The sequence below is a fragment of the Cuculus canorus genome, chromosome 18, assembly GCF_017976375.1.
Source record: "Cuculus canorus isolate bCucCan1 chromosome 18, bCucCan1.pri, whole genome shotgun sequence".
Taxonomy (NCBI): Eukaryota; Metazoa; Chordata; class Aves; order Cuculiformes; family Cuculidae; genus Cuculus; species Cuculus canorus.
The window spans coordinates 5,992,136-6,005,160 of NC_071418.1; positions in this window are offsets into that span (position 1 = coordinate 5,992,136).

Genomic DNA, 13,025 nt, shown 5'->3' on the forward strand with positions numbered 1-13,025 from the left:
GGCAGGTAGGTTCCGTGGAACCTTCATCAAGGCTCGGAACAGGGAACATTTTTCTCAACAAGAAGCTAGATGAAAAAATGCCATATATCCAGAGCTGTTTCCATGAAGGATTTTGCACAAACATGTTCACATGGCACAAGGAACAATAGGAAATTCCCACAACCACCACCCATGCCCAGTAAGTGTGGGCTCAACTCCCCAGTCCAACACAAGGTTAAGGGGAAGAAAACACCAGTAGACCAGCCCTGGTCTTACAAAAGCAGCTGCAGCCAAGCGTGAAGCAGACAGGGCCAGAGCAAAGGTCTGAACTGCTGTCCCAGGGGAGCCCGGAAAGCTCAGGCACTACCAACGCAGTCCAACCACATCTCAAAAGACTCATTTTTCAGCCCAATGGAGAAACATTTTGAAGTTTTTGGGAGTTTCACAGGTAGGAGCAAACCAGTCAGGAGCTCTTTGTGGAGCTGCAGTGCTTTACTCATCACAGTTGAGCCCTTCACCTCCAGGACAAATCAGTGCAACCACTACCAGACAAATTTAGTTTGGGGTACCTGAAACCATCTCTCTGCTCTCCCATAAAGTGAAGCCCAATGCATTGCTACCCACACGCTCAGCCCCGAGCTCTTTCCAGCCGACAGCTTTCGGTGAGAAAAAGACAGAAGATGGAGGGGGAAAAAGTAAAAATAAATCCCTGCAGACTCTCATCTTCCTTCTCTGGTCTCTTCAAGTCATTGTTTTGCAGTACAAGTATTTCAGCTCTCACTGTACCGGGGAACAGGATTAGACAGGTCACTGTGGAATCAGATTACAGACTTTTACCTTTTTAACTTTTCTTCTCAGCACGCAGGCTGGAGAACTGACACCCGGCGAGGGAGCAGGCAAGGGACAGGGATGGGTGGAGGTGGCAGCAAAACATTAGTGATTCAGAGAGATTTGCCAAGTCACTGGAAGTTCTCACGATTCCAGGACCTAAAACAAAACATAAAAAACAGACAGGTTAAAATTAAAGGGTGCAGAAGGTAAGAATTTTACCCAACCCATGTAGGCAAAAAAAAAAAGGGACTAAAAATATCAGTGTCCTCCTAGAATTTTGTTGTTAAGGGCTTAATTTTTCTTGCAGCTCAGAACTGTGTTTCCTCCTCTGAGCTCTGGGGCTGTGGGTGCCTGCACGGCTCCAGCAGAGCCAGAAGCCCTGTGGTACCCTGCAGCACATGGCCAGTTTGTGAGGATGCAGAGAGTCCTGATATTTGGAAAGGTTTGGGAACTTACAGGAGATTATTGTGGCTGTGAATGCCAAATCATTATACGAGTCCGATGGTTTAGGTACAAAATTCCTTCTAATATGGTGTTCCCTCCACCAGGGAGTACATCAGTCCTCTCTCAGCCTCTCTTCTAATTTCTTCACGCATTGGCATCCTGCATTGCCTGCACCAAGCCCAACAACTGGCTCTGAACACCGCATGCAGCAAGACAATCCTAGCCTTGATTGGGAGACATCAAGAAATGGAGGAGATAAAGAGCCCATTCCAAAGGATAATAATTCTGATAAAAGCACATCTCCATTAATAAATGAGAGCTATTCATGCTCATGACAATTAATGCTCTTTTGTGATAGCATGAGATAGCTTGTGTTCGCTTTCTCTGTTGCAAACTGCAAGCAACGCTGCCTGTCCCCACACCACTGGCACAGGAGCATCACATAAATTAGTCAATATATGCTTGAAACACCTTAAGTGTTACTATTCAAAGTACCTATTTAAACTGAACCTTTCCACTGTAGTTAGCGCTACTTCTGCTATATTTTGACTCTTAATATGAACAGTATTGAATGTAACAACGTATTTTTTTCCCACGAGTTATAGAAATTACTGAAATTAGTATAGTTAGACTCAAAACACAAGGAGAAGAAATGTCTTGCCCAAATTTATACAACAAGGCCACAGCAGGGAACAAAAAAAAAAAATTCCTTTTCCAAAGTAGTAGAGCGGTACCCTAATCCATGTACCATTCTTCCTCTTAATCCCTCAGATGACAGAGGAAAAAATAATTGATTATCAAATAAATTACTGAACTAGCTTGGCTTTTTTTCTTGTTCACCAATTACCATTAACCACATTATCCACCATCTCATTATTCCAAACGGCAGGACCCCGCAGGTGCTAACAAGACAGTTAGATGACACACACAGCAATATCTGGACCTAAAAGGCAATTCTTTTCTCATCCTACGCCTGTCATTGGCTCAAAGGCAGGCAAGGATGTGGTGTGAAAGACAACATCCATGAAATGCCCCAAGACCTATGGATTCAAGGCACAAAACCAATGACCAAGAACTACCTCTAGCAAATCCAAAGAATCGTATTTAAGTAATCCTGTTTCTCCTCTGCAGGGTGTTGTTCATGAGTAACATTACAGAATCCAGGGTGTGCCTTGCCTCCCAGCGCTATGTCCATCTCTCAGGGGCTACAAAGTCAAAGGGAAACACTGCTCACTCAGAAATCACAGGCTGAGCAAAATCAGAGTAGATTACCCTCAAATAACACCAACCTCTAATTCCAACTCATGGTCTAATCCCTGAGACTGGGGGTGGTATTTTGTATGACTTTTTTTTGTCTCAAAACTTCTGAAGAAGGCTCCAACGTATGATTTCAGCTCTGAGTCATCTCCATTTGACCAACTTAACTAGTCTCTCCCAGTCAGAGTGATAACGAAGACAAATTGATGAGAGTTGCATACCAAAAAAAGAAATAAAACCACTAAGTTTATTCTCCCTCTGAGGGAACCATGAGCTAAAACCCACATTTCTGTAACAGCATTCTTGCAGTACATCAATGTGCATATACTGAGTTGGCGATGGTCTCATCACATTCAAACAAGAGAAGCCATAGGTATTAATTCCTAGAGCTATACAGTCATTTCACGTCATGTGGTTATTTTGTGAGTCTTTCCTACACAGCATAGTCTCCGCAAGTTAACCACGGGCTTCCTCCTTCCCACCCCTCCAGTGACACCCATGAATAGACAGAAACAAGAGTAACCAGCTGTTTCAACCAAAGACCAGAGGGCAGACTTCTGTTGTCTCAAATGAACCTCCGAAACAGAGGTCATCAGCAAACCAAGAACTGGAGCCATCTGCTGCCAGGGATAGCCCAGGGCTGAGCTAGAGCCCTCCAACAGCCTTTGCCTCCATCCAGGGCTCTATATGGCTCAAGCACCACATTGAGACATTTCAGCATATCCCAAAATGGCCCAGAACGTCTTTGTTAATAAAGTTCCTGAGATAAAGCCTAACGCAATACTTTTCACAGGCTTCTGCTGGGTAATTACAAGCCTATCACTTCTGAGTTAATTACATACAGCTAAAGATGTTATTACTTGTAGATGGAAAAAAAACATTGTACAAGTTTCTTCTGCCCTTAGCTGGCTGATAGCTAAGTATTTCCAGAGAAGAAGAAAGGTGGGAAGTCTCCACTTAACCAGGGAGCATGTTGTTGTGCAAGACTTCTACCTTTGGAAAAGGGAGCTGGGATCAAACGCATCTCACAGGCAAAGCACCACCTGAACCAGGAAACCTTTGAGACTGCAATGTTTGCATTTACAGGCTTGCTGTGAGGTTACAGGCAGGCAGAGCTCCGGGAAGCCGGAGATGAGCAGAGGGCTCCGGGAATTAAACCCACAGTCCTCCCGCGTGCCAGCCCTGGAGAGCAGAGCTGTGTCAGATCAGAGCATCGTTCTTTGTGGAGCTTCACAAATTAGGCACTGGGGTGTCCCAGTGAATGCAGTCAGCGGCAAAAGCTGATTTTCTCTTAATGGTAACAGGAAAGGGTAGTATGCACAGGAAGCTATTAAGCAGTAGCAAGTCTTGGCCTCTATTAATCTTAACTTCATTTCAACTGATAAGCAAAGATAAGAAGACATTGTCATAGGAATCCCACACGCTGCCCACCCTTTTCTTGTTTCTCATGGAGCAGGGAGTGGGCACTGCCTGCATCCCTGCAAATTTCTGCAGACAGAAAATTTCCAAACAATGTGTTCAGTACGTGCACCTGAGAAACCCACACAAGGGCACGAGGAACATCATTTCTCCACCACCTTCCAATCACCGCTCTGTTATTTTAAGCAGATAATTTTGGAAAAGAAAACATGAGAAGCCAAAGAAACTCTGTCAAGCTGCAACGATTAATAAATGCCAAACAGATGCATCCTCCGTGGGATGATGTATGCGGCAGGCCAGGGCAAACCCCAGCAAATGCATTTCCGAGCTCAGCGCCTAAGGGCTAGAACAGGTAGCAACAGAGAGGGGGGAAAAAAAAAAATCACAATTAGAAAAAGTAACTGTCAGAGACAACACTGAAAACAAGCAGGCGAGAAAAGTGACACTGCTATTAAACAACGGAGGTGGTGAAAGCAGCTGGAGCTGAGGAGATGCTGTCAGGAGCTGGGAAGGGCTGTGTGCCACAACCAGCCCTGTTCCTGTTCCTGGAGAAGAGCAGTCCTGGCTAACGGTCCATCTCTCGGCTGCTGCAGGGGATTTGGCTTCCAGGATAGACCCACAGCCCCCTTAAAGGTGGTTTTCCACAACTGCTGTGGCCAGGATGGATTGGATCAGAGGAAAAGGCTGGGAGCTCACGCGGTGAGTTCCTGTGCATGGATCAGCAGCTCATACTGCAATGGCAGTGTGACTTTCAGAAAGCTGCTTGCTTTCACTAAAGACTCCAAGCGATGGAGAATTTATTCTCCTCCTCTTCACAAGCTGATCCAACATTTAATTAAACTCCAAATATGCCCCTATATACATTTTCCAGTGCAAAATTGGTTGCTGGCTGTTCCCAGTGTTCAGTGTCTCTGTGCTTCCTGGTGTTGAGAGTGTTCATGTATCAAACACCTTCTTGGAAAGATGCATCACCTCATCTCTTACCACTCACCCCGTTTAGGTGCTGCTTCTATACTGAGTCAATCCTTAAAATATTTGCCATGAATATGTTGGGTATGTAGATTAAAAGTTCTGATGCCTTGTGCCCAATTAAAGACAATCTCCAGCTGCGCAGCCAAGACAACGCAGCCAAGGAGGAGCCGTTCCCAGGCTACAGTTCACAGTTGGTGCCTGCTACTGAAAAAAAATCACCTTGTTTCAACGATTCCTACTGAAAATCAGAGCTACACCCCATGTGCAGCCACAGGGAAATCCCAGCTTTCTGCAGTTTGATCTGGCCCTGAAGGACGGCAGCCCCAGCTGAGGTCTATCCATCACCACCACTGCAGCACTGAAGGTTTCACACAGCAGTGGCCAGAGCTCTCCTTCCACCATCTCACCTTTCCAGCCAGGGCATGGCTCCTACAGCAGCTCAGATGCATTTTTGCCTTTGACTACCCACCCTAGGCTGGAGGAATGCAGTGTGGTCAGTCCTGTTTGCTCATTGAAATGTCTGGCTTTGCTATCGAATGCAGAACTGAAACCATTTTTAAGACACTTGCTGACCTTCCACACCCATTCTGCTGTACGGGAGGCCAATAATTATTTACCCAGCAATATATTAAATAAAGAGAAAAAAAAAAGAAAAGAAGTGTTTTTAGGACAAGCAAAACTACTTATCATTTCCTCCAATCTAGGGTTAGGTTTTTGAGTCATTCGCCTACAGGTGATTGACAGCAGTGTTTTATGATGAAATACTGTTTGCAAAAACATCTTGCTTAAAAATGGTTCCACCAGAGCTAATAAATTCCATCAGCTAATCTGACACTGACACCCACAAAACTTATCCCTCATGGATATATAGATGTACAAGCCCCGAGATGCAGCATCAGTGGCAAGGTTGGGGGAAAGCTGTTTTAACTGATATTCACCTAGATTCTGCATCTTGGCGATGAGGAAAACTGAACACTGATTTTATTGCAGTCTTCCACTTCAGAGTTGGGTATCTCGCCATGAATTATAACGCACAACCAAGCACTGTTTGACTTATTCTCAGTTTCAAGCACCTTCACATGCCCTGGCCACAAGCCCTCCAGTTGCCCAGTGGCACTGGATACACTCTCTTCCATAAGCTGGTTGCAGTGAGCGAATGTTGTGAGCGAGACAAGACCAAGCATGTTGTTTCCTCTTTACAATGCGTTAGCACTCCGAGAAGCACTTCTTCTGAGAACGCTTCTATTAAAGCTGCCCAAGACAACAATAACACAAAGAAGAGTTTACTCCTTTCCCAAGTGGAGAAGTAATATTAAACATATTTTGCAACCTGTGCTGGCTGGAGGGAGGCACTATTCCCATTCTGCACAAGGGGAAATGGAGATATAGAGAGATAAAGTCATTGGCCCAGGGTTTCTGAAGGCCACCGGTAGCAAAGCAAAATTCAGGAGTCTCTGTATTCTGCACTACCTTCAGTTAGTGCTGCTAAAGCCTAGACAGAAGCTCAAGAACATTTCAAAACTTAGATTAGCTTCAGAAAGCAGCAGAGAAGGACATCTTTGAAGTTAATGATTCCATCAGCAGGCTCAGATTAAATTTAAGTAAATTAGTTGACAGCTCTCAAATAACAGCAATTCAGTAAAACGCTCTCTCTGAGCCCAATTGATGTGGTCTGTAAGCTCAGTCCTGCTATATTATGCTCAATATTAACTAGGTTTGGTATCATCCTCTTAGCTCTTAAAGCCCCCCTGAGTATTCAGAAAGCCCTCATGGAAAATGAGTGTACAAACAGGAATAAATGCAATCCCTTCACCCCAGTATTCCAAACACTATCAACTCCTTGGAGAGAAGTATCTCTCACCAGGCAGAGCAGTCATCCGCTCCAGCTACTGCATTCCTTCCCTTGGGAGCTGAAGGAGAAAGCTGGAATCCTACATCCCATACAATAAAGGACCAAGGCCGATCAGTTGACTTCTCCAGTTAGGTCTTCATTTCTAAGTGACTAAGTTAATTGTGATGAACCATAGAATCACTAGGCTGGAAAAAACTTTTTGGATCACGAGTTTGGCCCAAGTTACGTTTGAGCAGCCTCATGCAGAAGGCTCTCCAGATGCATTAGCCTTGGTGAGACACTCAGTAAACCCAAGGGCCACCAATTCTCCTTACCAAGCCCTTGGGCGGTTTGCTTGTTCCAGCTCAAGGCAGGTCCACTGAGCTCACACCATGCCTTGCGGTCACGTCACGCCTGCTGTGCTCTGTCACACAATCACAGCATAGTTTGGGGTGGAAAAGACCTTTAAGACCATGGAGTCCAACCAAAAACCTAACACCACCAAGTTGGTCCCTGCAAGACTCTCAGGCACAGATCTGCAATGGGGTCTGGAACAAATATAAGTCAAAAAAAAAAAAACCCACACAAAAGAAACAAATTAAAAAAAAACAAAAACAAATTAAAAAAAGAAACAAAATGAAAAACACAACAAAAAAACACACAAGGTATAGAGATTCAAAAGCATAAGACAGGGAAGGTAATTAAACCAGCTCGGGTGTTCCATGCACCTCAGGCTAGTGTCAGAAAAAAAACCCACATGTGCACAGGCAGAAAAAGGCAACAGCCCATAATATGCACCCCAGTGCTTCTCAGAGGCTTTTACCTAAACGTTGCCAAGGTGATGTGTACATAAGTTTGTCCTTGCTTTGAACCGCAATCACCAGCTTGACAGAAAACACTCAACTGGGATCCGTGGACAGGTAATTGTCAAAGGAGCAGAACAAGATGTTTGGTTGGGATTGTAACCTGAGAGATCCCGGCTGCGGGGAGCCCCTGGAGCTCCTGACAGCTCCCGTTCCCCCTGAAACGTGAGTGATGCTGAAAACCACAGGAAGACAGACAGCCAGGGTGACACCACCCAGCTTTGCACAGACCCAAAGCCATCCACATTTGGGAGGAGGAGACCAACACCAGGAACACTTGGGAGGGAACACACAACCGCAGGAAAGACATTTATTTTTTCAAAGGAGACTTTCTTAAAACACAAATCACCTCATCTAACAACAAACTCTATTAGGAGGTGAGGATTCTCCCCAGGAGCTTCCCCCAAGGTGGTACTGGCATCTAAATCCAGCAAGTGAGAAGGGGGACCCCAAACCCTCCACTAGAAGAGAAGTTTGTGGGGTGGAATTGCACGCAGGAAGAGCAAAGCCCCACCAGCTACACAAGGAGAAACAGACCCCTTCAAGTGAATGGGATAAATCTGGGGCAATGCTCCAAAGAGAAAACTACAATGGGGTTCAGAAGTTAACAGCATTAACCCAACCTGCACACTCCACCACGCTGAGATCCCTGGACCATTGCACAAGGCTTTTTACACCTCAGCACCTGAGCAAGGACAAGTAATAGGCCTGGAAAGCCACCAAGACAGAACTAGACCAAAAATACACTTAAAGCAAAAAAACTCAGTAGGTTTCTTTTAGAAACCAAACCAGGCTAGTAATCTTCTTGCAAAGAGCTTCCAAGCTGTGCCCCACCACCCAACCAGAGAAGACCCTTTTCAAACTTCACCTTTGACAACCCCTTTTGTTTTAGAAACCTACACCTCCAGAATACGGCTCCTGTTTCCCTTTACAGGAGACTTGTGGGAGACACACGCTCCACCCCCATCCCCATTGGTGCTCTGCTTTCCCTGGAAGGAAATCTGTAGACCTGCAGAAAATCATCAAGACCACTGGAAACTGTTCCTTGTTTTGCCCAACAGTCCCAGCAGTTCTGAGCACTTCTGTCCTGCTGCTGCTTTAGCTTAATTCAGAAGAGAAAGGGCCATGCGGTCAGCGGAGGACAGGGCACGGAACAAGTCCTCTGGAGCCTGGATATACACCTGCTCCGCTGGTTCACTCCATCAGTCTGTGCAGCCCACGAGGACGGGGACTCCAGCCGTGAACTCCTGCATTTCTGAGCTTCCCAACACAAAACCAAGACCGTTGAGGGATTCACATCACTTCGAGAAACCTCAGAAACACTAGAAGACACTCCTAGACCAAACCAGGCTGGTAATCTTCTTGCAAAGAACTTCCAAACTGTGCCCCACCACCCAACCAGAGAAGACCCTTTTCAAACTTCACCTTTGACAACCCCTCCCCCTGCTTCGCAGGTGATACTGGTTGAAGGAAGCACTGATGGACCCAGCAAGAGCAACTTCACAACTCCAGGATTTTTCTGAAGCAGTTTTGTTGAAACTGGAAAATTAATTAGCAAAAAAAAAAAATCCTCCGGTATAATTTAGAAAGAAACATTATTTCCAAGTTAATGAGGAAAATATTTTAATTACAGTATTTAACATGTTAAGACTATGCCAAAATGTTCTCTTGGGAAGGCTGTGCATATTTTCCCTGCACTTCAAGCAAGAGAGAGCGGAAGAGGGAAGGGGAGAAAGCACAGGAGGAAAACCACAGAAAGGAAGACAAACAGCAAGGAAAGGCTTTTGTAAAAGCAACAGCAAACTTTTCAAGCCCCTGGTCAGCCATTAGCTGATATAAAATGAAGACAGACCAGGTAAGAATGTTTCTGTGGCTCTCTAGAAGTACTGGCTAAGAAATACAAATCCCTTGATCTTGATCATTTGGAGTCCAAGAGAGCCAGGGGTGCTGGGCTGGGGTGGCTCCATACAAAATCACTGCCTGGTGTTGCACATCACTGCCCTCCTCCAGTCACTCCTGTGGACATGTGCAAAAAGTGCATTTTCCCCAGGCTCTCACCACAGGCACATGGGTGCCACGTTAACCACTCAGCGGCTGGCAAAACTGAGGGGTAAGAAGCTTCTCCTTTGAAGGCAGCTGATGGGGGTGATGTTTGTTTTCTCTGCATGGCTCAACAGAAATATAAATCTCCTGATCAAAGCTGCAGACAGCAGCAAGCGGTGGTTTCTGTCAACTCAAGTTTCTTTCCCGGTAAAGTTCTTCTAAAGCAGCCAGTTCTCTCTTCCTTCTGGGGACACTTTGGACTTGCTCAGTGACCACAAGTTCCACTGCCACTGGACACCACAAAAATAGCATCAGTTTCAGGTCTGTAACTTGATATCTAAAATTGCCATATCTGGCAGATGATTCATTGATCCTCATGATCTTATGACAGGTTCTCATGTCTTTATTATTCCTGAGTCACATCTGCTCATAAATACCAGCAAGTTTTTCACACTTAGTACTATTCCAGTGAACAGCCAAAGGAGGACTCATTTCAGCTGCCCTTAGAAAAATATTTCCTCCTCTTCTTGGCTTTTAGAGGATTATGGGGAAGGATCAGCAGCGGCGGTTCCCAACAAACCAACCATTACATCTGTTGGGACCCAAGGCTTCTCTTGAAGTAATTAAAAGGTTAAATAATGGGAGAAAGAGAAAGAGGACTAAAATAAAGCCAGAGTCATTGTTTACTTCCCTGTGTTGGTTTTTAGATGATATCAAGCTCCTAACCAGGAACTCAAACAGCAGGGACTCACTTTGATAAAACATATCCTTCCTCCCTACTGCAGGCATTTGGGTAGCAGCTCCTGCGAGCTTGTGATCTCCATTCCCCTAGAATAAGACAGATTGGGATTTTCCAATCATGGAGAGATGCCAAACAAACCCTTGAGCTGGCAGATCCCTGAGCTTGCCAACAAGACTAGGAAAATTGTTGGCTCACACACCAAGCAGAGACAATTCCCTTTTCTCCTCATGAACCCAAAACCATCAGAGCCTGAATGAAAGGGGAGTCGGGTCAGAATGAGGAGGGGATACACAAAGGAATGCCTCCAGAAGGGCATCTGGAGCCCCAAATTTTCATTATGTTTTATCAGAATAGTTGTAGAAAAGGTGAAAGTCAGCAGATAAAGTACTCCCTCAGCCCTTACTTAATAGTAAAGGCCTGATAACACCCTATAAAAATTTCTACCTCCATTTCTTTGCAGGAAAGAATAATTTCTGCTAGGGATCCACCACCTGGGGAAATAAAAACAGCGAGGTATGTTAGCAAATGGACTACTGTGGGTCACGTTGGTCCAACATGGCAAGTTCATCCATGCACAGGGCCAGCTGCAACCCATGCTCACACAAGCCGCCTCTAAGACCTAAACCCCTGACCTCCCAACTGGAAGACCTACCCTGAGCAATTTGCCACACCGCAACCTGTTGAGATGATTAATGCCATCGACACGCAGATTTAGCATTGGCTGCACGCTAAGCCACCTGTGTCATCTGTCAGTCCTCAAGAAGACACTGTTAACCACAGCTTCAAATTTCCTGAAACTGGAGATAATTGTTGGTTTTGGCTCAGCTCTGAAATGTGCCCAGCGCGCCAGGCTCAAAGGCTCCTTGGGAACGTGTGATTTAATAGGAGACAGAAAACCCTGACTCTAGCAAAACTCCAGGCTGGACGAAGGCCTCAATATACTTCAACAAGCTTCATTATTGCTTTTTAATAGTCTTCCTAAACCACCTCTCTCTTCTGCTTCAAACACACGCTGCCAATGGACCAAAGTACTAGTCAAGAACTGGGAGCTGTGATAAAAGGCAAAGCCACACATCACTGTGTGCGCACAGCCCTGCGTGGCTTTTTCCTGTTCTCACCCATCTCAGTGCTGAGCTTTGGAACCCAGCATGTATCTGCAGGGGAAACCTCAGGAAAAGGAGGAGAGTACACCTTTAACGTCACTGACCATCCATTTGGCAAAACCTCCAAAGCAAAAAATCCAGGCGCCTAAAGGACCAGGACTGGTTTGCTCAAGTTTGGACTTTCTTTTCTTCCAAGTGAAGATGGAAAAGGCATTTGTTTTTTAAAGAAACCTCCAGCAATTGTGGTCGGCTCCATGCTGAACATCCACGGTGACAAGTAAGATGCCTAATGCAGGTGGGTGGCAAGAAAGGGCTCTCAAGAGATGACAAAGATACAAAGCGAAAATGAGTCTCAGAGCTTGCAGGAGTCACGTCTGTTTTGAGCAGGGGCATTAAAGCACAGATCCATCCCCCCTTTTTTTGTTTATTTTATATTTACCAGGGACTATGGCCCCGCTTCGCAGGCAGGGAAGCCACGACTCCCTGGGAAGCCACGACTCCCTGGGAAGCCAGACCCAGTCAGGCTGGGATGAAGCAACACGGCATTTCCCAGAAGAAAGCAAGTCATCCCATTGCATCTCACAGAGCTTTTCTCATGGGACTCCAACCACTTCCACCCCCTCACTTACCCCTCCCTGGCAAAACAGTGACCCTAGGTCTCCCTATTTCCTTGCTGGCCACACAGCCCGAGAGAAGTTCCTCCTTTCGTTACGTGCTGCATCCAAAGAAAATATTTAGATGGCACTTTCCCCATACAGGTTGCATGTAGCCAGCAAGCTCTGCAGGACACCTTCACCTCAGCACTAGAGGATGGAGATACTGCCTGTACCACCACTACCAACACCATTTGCTGATCCATCCCCTGGAAAGGGACCACAAGGACACCAGCACATCCTTCCGCTGGAGCCAGGGTCTGGGGACAGCTCGGAGCTCTGTGCAAAAGCCCCAGAGCGTGAAGGAGTTAAAGCAGCCTCGTTGCTGAGGGATTTCTCCATAATCTGTACACATGTCATGGGGATCAGGACTGTGGGTGGTAGTGCTAGTCTGTGGCAGTCGTTCAGGCCCATGGTCCAGCACCTGACTCGTTCAGAAAGCCCTCTTATCCAAGCAGTTTTCAAATTTAATTAAGAGGGACCTATGACGGGCTTAACGCCATCGCTGTGCCAGCCCGAAAGCTCTCTCAGGAGTTCTGCACAAAGGCAGGAGGGAGCAGCGACGCAGCCGAGGGATCGCTTGGAGCCTTAGAAGGGTTTTGCAGAGTTTCACCCAAACCACAAAGCGACAGTGGGGGCTGGGGGAAAAGAGAGTGAAGGTGATGCTGAGAGCAAGGGGTCAGATTCTTTTCAGCAGAGGTAATAGTGAAACCAGAAGGAAATGCAGGTTAATAAAAAACGGGCTCTGTTAGTTAAAGTTTGCCAGCCCAAGAGCGTGGAATATCTGCTGCGCCCCGGGACGCAGCCACAGCCCCCACGTCAAGCCAGGTCTCACCCCATGCACGGCCAGAAGGGAGGGTGCTACAGGAGAAGCGCAAGACAAAGATT